Source organism: Octopus sinensis, linkage group LG16 (assembly GCF_006345805.1).
Source record: "Octopus sinensis linkage group LG16, ASM634580v1, whole genome shotgun sequence".
Lineage (NCBI taxonomy): Eukaryota > Metazoa > Mollusca > Cephalopoda > Octopoda > Octopodidae > Octopus > Octopus sinensis.
The window spans coordinates 32,566,993-32,577,086 of record NC_043012.1 but is presented as its reverse complement, the minus strand read 5'-3'; the positions used below and the strand labels follow the sequence as shown (position 1 = coordinate 32,577,086).

Below are 10,094 nucleotides of genomic sequence, written 5' to 3'. Positions count from 1 at the left end.
CTCTGTCCACTCATACACACTTCTACGTGGTAGGACACTGCCCCTGTATTGTACTAAAAGCCTCTGATGAATTTCAGCACCTGACACACATTCTAACCAGAGAAATCAGATCACTGCTCTTTGTCCTTCTTTGGTGCACATGGCTAATGAAGTGGCCATGCTTACACTGTAAAGCTAGAAAGAAAAATGGCGTCATCATCATCATCATCATTGTTTAACGTCCACTTTCCATGCTAGCATGGGTTGGATGATTTTGACTAAGGGCTGGCGAACGAGATGGCTGCACCAGGCTCCAGTCTTGATTTGGCAGAGTTTCTACAGCTGGATGCCCTTCCTAATGCCAACCACTTTGAGAGGCTCAAATTTCGATCATGTGACCACAATAGCACCAACTATAAGCAGTGTGACATTAATAAAGATATATTATGGCAAAAGTCCCCCCCCCCGCTATATATATATATATATATATATATACACATAATTATTTGAACCATTTTCTATTTCCCTCCTTCATATGGCCCTTTATGTTTAGAGTTCCAATCTCCCTAAAATCATTTTTGCTTTTACTCTTCCATGGCTGATAAAATAAAGTACCAGTCATGTACTGAAGTTGATATAACCAACTGTACCCTCCTCCAAAGTTGAGGACTTGTGCCTATGTTAGGAATTACTGCATACATATAGCAATTAACACTAAAAAAAAGTCTTTTTCTGACTGGTACATCATCATGTTTCTCAGTTTCTTTTTCTTTTCTGTAAAATATAAACTGCTCAGTTTTGTGCCTTTTGAATGAGACTAATGAATTATGATGGCTGAACTTTCTATACAATACTATTATTTCTTACAATAACAAAAATTTTAAACCCATAAAACATAAATCTGTCATAGAATTGGGAGTAGAAAGGAAATGTCAAACATTGTCTTTGGTTTTAAAATTAATATTTTTATCATAGGGTTTAATTTTGAATCTGGTTTATTGTTATCCAGTTCATTATTTAATTTTAAATCCAACTTTCTTAATCATAGTTGGATAATCATAGCTAAAATTAATATTTTAGCACTTTATTTTTATCATCATATTTATTTATTATAATTAAATTACTCTAAAATTTATATTTTTTATAACCAGCTTTTCTCATAAAGGATATATTGAACAGGAGAAAACAACCAATTTTTCTGTAGCCATTTATTCACAAATAAATGTTTTAATGGCCTCCAATCAATAGTGTTTTTAATTGAAGTAACGATGAATCAATGTGCCACATCTATTAATTAATTAACATAACATTAAGATATTCTGTTTATCAAATTTTTCTTTAAGAGTTGAACTTATGGCTTTATCGTGAGCTTTATTCCTCTTTTAATTAGATAAAAAAAATTTTTGGTTTTGTTAGCGTTACACTTAAAACCAGCTTTTGTACTGGAGGAATATAAGATTGAATTTCATCTTCCTACCCACAGTTTCTAAAATACCAAAATTAACAAACAACTGTTTCTGTAGCATCAAAGACAAGAGGTGGAAAAATCTCTCTCTTTTGATGATAAGTCCTCAGTTTATTATATCACATGTGACTTTCCCAAGTATTCTGGTATTTATTTCTTACATATTGGTGAACTGAGGCAAGCATAATAAATTATTGTGCTGAGAGACAAGTTTCCCCCCAGCAGACTACAACTTTCTGACCAAAAGCTAATTGCTGAGCTCAGGTATTGAGCCAAATTGACTGTAAAGTATTCTTTTATATATTTCAGCCTTGAGGCTGGCCATGCAAAAACCGTTTTTTTCCAACCCTTTCCTTAATACATTGATTTCACATTCTTTATTATAAAGAAGTGCTTGAAAAATTCACTCAGCTATTTGTATTTTTATATTTGTGAAAAAGTGGGTAGTCAAGTAGGAGGAATGCTATATTGGTAATCTAAATGCTGTGTTTAGTTACATTCTGAGTTCAAATCTCACCAGCTTAAGTTCTGACTTTCAACTCTCTGAGCTTGATTTAAAAAAAAAAAAAAAGTACCAGTCATAGACAAGACTGCTTTCAATTATATCTCTTTTCTGCAAATTAGTGGATATATAAAAAAAGGGTGCTGAAAAGTTCCTGGCTTTGGATAAAATAAGGGTGGATCAGTTAATTATGATTTTATTCAACATATTCACATACTTATTGGAGTGGTCTTTCAGTTTTTCTAAGCTCTGTAAAAAGAATTCAGGAAGTTCGACCTTCAACCAGGCCTTTCATTATACCCTTAAAGCCAGCAACTTTTCTCCAACCCTTTGTAAAAAAGCATTACAGTAATGTTAATATTATCCAAAAGGAATCTATATTTAAAGCACAAAATTCATTGTATGCATTTGATTCCAGCCCAAATCAGTTACCTGAAACGTTATAAATTGTGGCTACACCAGGCATAAATGTATAATAATGCAAATTTGTTGATCATTCCAAAAGAAATTGTATATCTGTGACTGAATTTTTATCATGACATGTACAGTCCGTATTGTATGTCATTGATTTATGTTCCAACACAGAACTGTATTCCAATAACCTCAATTTTATAAACCAAAAATAGATAGAATTCACACATTACAATACATTTCCTCCAATTCAAAGCTCAAAATTTTAACTTGTATGAACCATTGATCCAGGTTGCTATTAGAAAATGGATGTTTTCTTCTATAGCGAGGTCCATGAAACTAGTCTCTCATGATCTCTGTTAGGTCTCTATGTCAGTGAGTTTGGCATTGTATAGTAGCTTTCCCTAAGACCCACTGCTCCTAAAGATTATCAAATAAAATTGATTTTTTTTTACAGAACAAAAAGTAGGCCAAGTACCTACAACACCTGGAACCTGTCTATGAAATATTACTCACACCTAGAATGGTCTAACAAACTCATTAAATCATTTGCATAAGGAAAAAAATCACTGCTGTCTATTATAATCCTTCTATCAAACTGAGTTGCCACTCTAACTCATCTCCCACATCAAAACAGCATCCATTTTTCTGGAGTTTTCCTATACTACTCCCGTATTCTCTTGCTCCTGTGTCTGTGCTGTTCATATTATAAACCCTATCTTAATGCATGTTAAAAATTTCTTATTTAAATCTACATTTCTCTTAGCCTGTGCAACCTGACTAACCTACAATTTAGACTAGAACTTAATTATTTTGCTAATATATTGGTCAGGTATACTTAACATCCTGTAATCTGTCTTACTTTTTGAAAACAAAAGATTTTACATTCTTTTATATATATATATATATATATATATATATATATATATACTATGTGTGTATGCACATGCACTCATTTATTGTAAAGTTAAGTATACCGTATATGGGACCCTACTTTAAATAAAGGTCAATTGAAGGAGAACACTTTTTTATAAAAATATTTAAGAATTCTAATCATACAAAAGAAAGTGTGATGTTATGTTGTAGAACAATGTTAGTCCTGTAGTCTAGAAAGGAAAGTCACTCTTACAGTTGTAATTTTCAGAATGCTTCTGCTTTTTTTTATCGTAGTGCCAATGTACTTAAGTACCATTAGTTGTCATTGAATTAAAAATGAAAATTCCTCCCAAGTTTACTTGGAGATGAAGTTTACAGAAATATTTTAAAATCCCAACAGAATCTATTAAAAAACCCATTGAATATATAGATATAACTCTAAACCATATCCCACTGCTAGTTGAATCTCAAGACAAGAGAATTCTAGTCCAGTAACATTAATGCTTTATTTTACGTAGCTCAAGGATTGAAACCAAGCTGAGAAACTCACATGTGATATGTTATTGTTTCATCCACTTGCTATTATAGAAATCAAACTAAACCCCCACAGTTTGTGCAGCGTTAACTTAAGTGAAAAGGCTTTATGATTAAATAATAGACTGCACCATGCCAGCTGTTAATCTTTTATGGTATATTTTAAACTGGTAGCTATCTTAATAGAATTTTGCATTCAATGAAATACTAATGCTAGTGTCTTCAATAATAGAGATGCTTGTGGTTGTAGGACACTGTTTTGTAGTATTTAATTACAGCCTCTTCAGTTTTAACTTCATATCTTGTTGAGGCTGACTAGCTGGTATTCCTTGATAAAATAAGTTATATAGTAGAGGGAATTCTATAGCCTAAACTTCTTAATAATTAGAAATATTTTCTTGCTAAGGACATTAGCAGAAGAAAACAATATATCAACTAATAACCTGGATAAAATAACTATACTGCAAATATATAAGGAACAAATGTTAGCAATGTTAGTCTTTTAGTCATTTTTAACCATTTTTATGCAAATATATTTTAACTTCATGCATCTTACACAGCTTATAGGTATTATAAGATGGTTACCCACCGATGAGCTGGCAGAATCGTTAGCACACTGGACGAAATGCTTAGCAGTATTTCGTCTGCCGCTATATTCTGAGTTCAAATTATTAAGGCGGAGAGCTGGCAGAAATGTTAGCACCCTGGACAAAATGTTTAGCAGTATTTCATCTGTTGCTACGTTCTGAGTTCAAATTCCGCCGAGGTCGACTTTGCCTTTCATCCTTTCGGGGTCGATTAAATAAGTACCAGTTACACACTGGGGTCAATGTAATCGACTTAATCCGTTTGTCTGTCCTTGTTTGTCCCCCCCTTGTGGGCAGTAAAGAAATAGGTATTATAAGATGGTTAGAATCTCAAATGGCTACTCAGAAATTCATCAGTTACCTTTAAAATGCTTCACTGTAGTATACACAATACCAATAGCTATATATTAGTTGATGTACTTATATCATAATGCTGAAAGCTTCCTGTTGTTAATGTAACAGTTCATTCTGCAAATTTGTTCCTACAGATTTGGTAAGTTCAAATACTAAGGATTTAATAGAGGAGTTTAGACAGCTGCATTCTTTCCATTACTAAATATTTGGTACTTATTTTATCAAGGGGCAAAGCCAGTCAATGCTAATGATCAATATTTAGTTTTGATTTCTACAATAGGAAATGAATGAGACAAATCTTTCCCTGAAGGGCTTTTTTTTGTTGTTGTTGTTTTTTTGTTGTGAACAACATTGGAAACAGACAAACACGTGGTTCATTTTTTAGTTGAAGATATCTGAAAATATTGTTATATATACATTGGCCAGTATATGTTAGAAGTGAATCAATGTCCAGAGATTGATCATTGATCAAAGTGACCAATTATTGCATTTGACTGTAACAAAGCTGTTCATTGTTTTCTTGTGCTATTATTTAGCATTGATACAGTCCTGTTCCTGAAATATTTATTTTACCTTATTTTTGTTGGAGCAAATAAAACCAATAGTATTTTATTAATTTGTGATATGCTTTTGGTGTTTTATTTTTGTAACTTTGATCACCGAGAAGATGCCATTGTCCATTACAGCAATCCAACCTTTGAAGATGGGGCTGAAGCCAGTTACCTTGAGGACAGCCCCCAGGTACCAATGGTTAACTCTATCAAATGCTTTCAATTGATCAGAGTTCCACCAAAGCCAGGTTTACACCTACTCGTTCTATGATGTATCACATGAGGTGGAGGTTGTTGTGTATGGACCTGATCAAGAATGTGCATGTTGGCACTTCCCCAACCAAATCCTTGATGACAAGTGCCAACCTCTTTGCTAACACCTTGGCCAAAATCTTAAACTCTGTGTTGAGCAGAGTTATGGGCCTGAATTTATCTAATGTGTCCCTCTTATTTTCGTCTTTCCTTATCATCGTCACTACACACCAGCTCACAGAACTGGGAATACTCTCGTTCTGCTGTCAGTTGCAGTAGAGCACTTTGAGAAAATCAGAGAACAAATCTGGCATATTCACATAAAGCTCATAGGGCAGACTATCCAAACCAAGTGACTTGCACCTCAGGCAACCAGCAAGGGTATTCTGAATTTCAGTTGAAGTTATCTGCCTTTTGCAGTGCTCAGTGTTTGCCATTGAGAGGCACGGCAAGCCATTGAGGTAGGGACTAAAGTCTGATACCATCTCTATCCTGCCACTCCTCCTGAACAACTGAGCAAAGTGCAGGTGAAAGGCCTCACACATCTGCCTGGAATTGCTCAGCTTATGTCTGTCTCAGTTCGTCAAAGACCAAACTGTGGTTTTGTTACCATGGTGCACCTCAGCTACATGGGCCCACTGAACAGCTTTGGTGCCCTTTTTTCTCAGAGTACGTGCCTTAGCTCTGACAATGCAACCTTCATGTTTTGCATTGAAGAAATGGTCTAATGCCATTCTCACTGCTAGCATGTTGGCTGCAGTGCCACAACAAATAGCCTCATCTAACTTAGCTACTAACTCCTCTTCCTTTGCTAAACCCTATTGATATTACTCTAATCTCTCTTTGGAGAGCCGCCAACCACCTGTTGTTGATGAGCCTCCAGTCATCTTTTACTTGACTAAATTGTTGATCCGGTGCCTGTAAGCCTTACGTGCTGGAAATGATATGTTCAGCTTCCAGTACCCAGGTCTCATGCATTTTATCTCGGTCGACCATACAGATTACAAACTTGTGATCTGAATAAGCGACCGTTTTGAAAAAGTAGACATCCTACACTATTACTGTCTATTTTCCTAGTTAAAATCCTGTCTATATATGCAGTTGGTCCAGGTCCACACTGATGCATTGAGGAAATCTCATCAGTACCTGTCAGATAGGAACTGGCTGATTAGGTGCTTGAGGCTTTTGCACCCACTGTTTCTACCAGCTACTCCCACACAGTCCCAGCATGCATCTAAGATGTCATTCCAGTCCCCCACTAACAGTAAAGTATGAGACGTACCCAGAAAGGAACAGCAGGCTGCTACAGTTTGGTGCCAATGTGGTCACAGGAGCTGCTAGGATAAAGTTGAAGTCAACATTGAGCTGCCTTAGGGGCTCCAACTCCTGATTTTTCTTCGAGGTTTACTCTCGAAGCCTTCCCTGTGATCAGATATCCCACAAGACAGCAGAGGTTTGAAATCAAGGTTTCCCTTCTCCCAGGTGGGCTGCCCTCCCGGGTTAATGAGCCCCACCTGCACAAAGCAACTGGTTTTGAGGTGCCAGATACCCGCCTTCTCCCGGGCTCGAAGCTAAGCTACCATACAATATATATACAATTTAAGAACACAATATACAATATGTACACGCACATGCTCGGATACAATATATACAATACGCACACACAAACACACGTTGTTGAATGGCTGTCGACTACATTATAGTTCATATATATATATATATATATATATCATCATCATCATCGCTTAATGTCTGTTTTCCATGCTAGCATGGGTTGGACGGTTCGACCGGGGTCTGGGAAGCCAGGAGGCTGCACCAGGCTCCTGTCTGATCTGGCAGTGTTTCTACAGCTGGATGCCCTTCTTAATGCCAACCACTCTGTGAGTGTAGTGGGTGCCTTTTACATGCCACCATCACGGATGCCAGTCAAGGTGACACTGGCATCGGCCATGTTCGGATGGTGCTTTTTACATGCCAATGGCATGGGTATCACAACCACAATTTCCATTTGATTTTTATTTTGATGTTGATGAACTTGACTCAATAGGTCTCCTCAAGCACAGCAGGTCGCCCTACGATCCAAAGTAAGCACAGCAGGCCGTCCTGATATATATATATATATATGTATGTGTGTGTGTCTGTATACATACATATATATGTGTGTGTGTGTGTATATATATATATATATATATACATGTCTACATAACAGCATATTAAAAACTCTACCTGCGTATAAGTAAACTGTGGGTATTGGGGTATGACTACCTTCTACGTACATTTCCTATTTAGTTTTGAGGATGTTTCATTTATGAGGACGTACTCCTGTATTTGTCTGAGTGTTGGGTCCTTCGGATGTTTGGATAAAAATGCAGATGTCAAGTCGACTCAGTGTGCCACCACGTTGGTCTTTGGCATGTTGGTAGAGTATGGAGGACTGTTTTTTTGGTCATCATATTGTCTCAAATGTTCATTTAGTTTCTCTGCAATGCTTCTAGATGTCTCATGACATAGACAGGTGAGACAAGTTCAGAAGTTCCACCCATGAGGGAGTGATATTAGATGTGTTGAAATAATTGTGGTTAATAATAAATTCTCGTATATTTCATCTTCTGCATTTCATTTACCATACACACACACACGACCTAAATATGTATGCATGTGTGTGTGTGGGAGCGCAGTTACTGAAAAATATGTACATTTCGTCATTCTAATTTCGCCTTTTAATTTTACCTCAAAATTTTAACTTTATATAAGATAACGAGAACAAACCAAATTCATACTCAATCAACAACAACAAAAAAGATCATGTCTGTTCTGAAGCAAAATGCCAACAAAAACATAGTGACAAGAAAAGCTTTATTGACTAAATCTAACAACGATTCTAGAGGTAAATTGGCGAGACAAAAGCAAAATCGCGGTGATACAAATTAGTATATAATCATAGAGTTCGTCTATATTTCGTTTCATTTGTGTCGCCAATCTCTGATTTGTAGCAACTAACTGTAGTTTGTATTGGAGATAATGATTGTCTCACATGGATAATGTATGTATGAATATACGAGGGACCATGCTTTAATGTTATTTCTCGTAAAATCCTTTACAGGTCAGTTGCATAGTTTCTATCCTTTGAACATTATATTGTGAACTTTTTCATTGCAACTATATAAGGTTAATTAGTATATCTACATTGGTTTGTTTTGAACTTCGTCGGTTAATGATTTTGTTTACCCAATTATCAACTTTATCTCAAGAACCTTCCATGGGTTTGCCAGCTTAACATTAAATACGTTGATTGTATATTTCTCCAGCTCTTTTACTCTAAATTGATATTTGAGATATTTCAACTTCTGCGTAATTCTTCAAGTCTATTGAACAGAGGAACTAAATACTTATTACTTATTTCTATTACGTTTTGATTGACTTTTCAAAGAGGGGCACCTGTAATGCAGCTGGTGATTAAATAAGAATTTACATGTTAATCCGTTTTCACACCATGTAATCTCACTGATATATTACTGAACATGTCAAGCAACGTACTGAGAAGCATCTTAGATATTTTGGTTATTATCTAGATCTGCAACAGCTGGAAATAATGTACAGAACTATGTCGAAGTTAATGCGAAGATCTTCATCTCAAACGATGCTTCGTACAAAACCATACACTAAAATAATGTTTTTGAACATTAGTTTGGAACCAACAGTTGAAAGCAACCTTTCCCTTCTATTAAGACTCGAAACTATTACGAGCTAGTAAAAGAAGGTATAGTATTAAGATATGGGACTCGGGACATTTTATCATATATTAAAACATATGGAGGAGACAGCTGAAGGTCTTAGCATCGTCTGTGAATTAAAGTCTAAAATTACAAATAAATCTATCGTGGAATTTTCTTCAGTCTCGATTCTATTCAAATATCCTGTATTATCAAAGTAAAAACAGTTTAATACAAAGAGGTATCTTCGGGTGTACTAATCAAAATTTACGAAACAATTTCTCCTCGCAAGATCAAAGAAAGTAACCTTAGTGATAAGTCTGATAAGTCAGCACTTTCTGTTGTCCTTCAAAAGAAAACAAGAAAATGTGATCACTCATATTTTACTTCAAACACTCTCTAAATTTCTAAAAAGCTTCATTAGTCAATAGTCCCGGCTTGGCATCTTATACGACTAATTCGCTTTTTATTTCATATCTAACGTAATTTTGCTTTTTACAATTCTTCTTATTCTTTTTCTCAAAGACCTCCGAGGTCAACTTTACATCCCTTAAGGCTTGACAAAGTAAAGTACCAGTCGATTGATTAATACTATGGATCCCCGTTCTTGACTGGCCTTCTACTGAAACCGGAAACCATTATTAATTTTTTTCTGCTATAGAAGTCACTTTAACCCCACTCTTTCCTTCTCAAACATTTTAGGAAGGAAGATGAAAGCAGATTATTGAAATAACTTCTTAACAATTTATAAGAAAGACTGAAAGTTATAAAACAACGAAATAATTTTTCTACTATTAGACAATTCGAAAATTACACACATAAACCTAGTTGTTGGTTGAGTATTGACAACAATCCATTTCGTGAACATTT

General features: G+C 35.4%; 1 protein-coding gene and 2 long non-coding RNA genes across 7 annotated transcripts in view; all 3 read left to right on the top strand.

The window, feature by feature from the left end:
- Nucleotides 1–212: 212 nt before the first annotated feature.
- On the top strand, nucleotides 213–2,914 carry LOC118766554. Its single transcript, XR_005002489.1, has 2 exons — nucleotides 213–659; nucleotides 890–2,914. It is a non-coding gene; the product is annotated as an uncharacterized LOC118766554 (long non-coding RNA).
- A 412-nt stretch (nucleotides 2,915–3,326) lies between these two features.
- LOC118766553 lies at nucleotides 3,327–5,331 on the top strand. The gene is made up of 2 exons (XR_005002488.1): nucleotides 3,327–4,334; nucleotides 4,663–5,331. It is a non-coding gene; the product is annotated as an uncharacterized LOC118766553 (long non-coding RNA).
- Nucleotides 5,332–8,279: 2,948 nt separating this feature from the next.
- Nucleotides 8,280–10,094, top strand: part of LOC115220501 (adenosine kinase) — a 61,338-nt gene continuing 59,523 nt past the window's right edge. For 2 of the 5 annotated variants that reach the window (XM_036509968.1, XM_036509966.1), the window contains exon 1: nucleotides 8,280–8,614. The gene's annotated coding sequence lies outside the window, so the exon portion shown is untranslated. Of the gene's footprint in view, nucleotides 8,615–9,606; nucleotides 9,707–10,094 lie in introns of those variants that run through there. The other 3 variants (XR_005002487.1, XM_029790637.2, XM_036509967.1) reach the window with 3 other exon arrangements.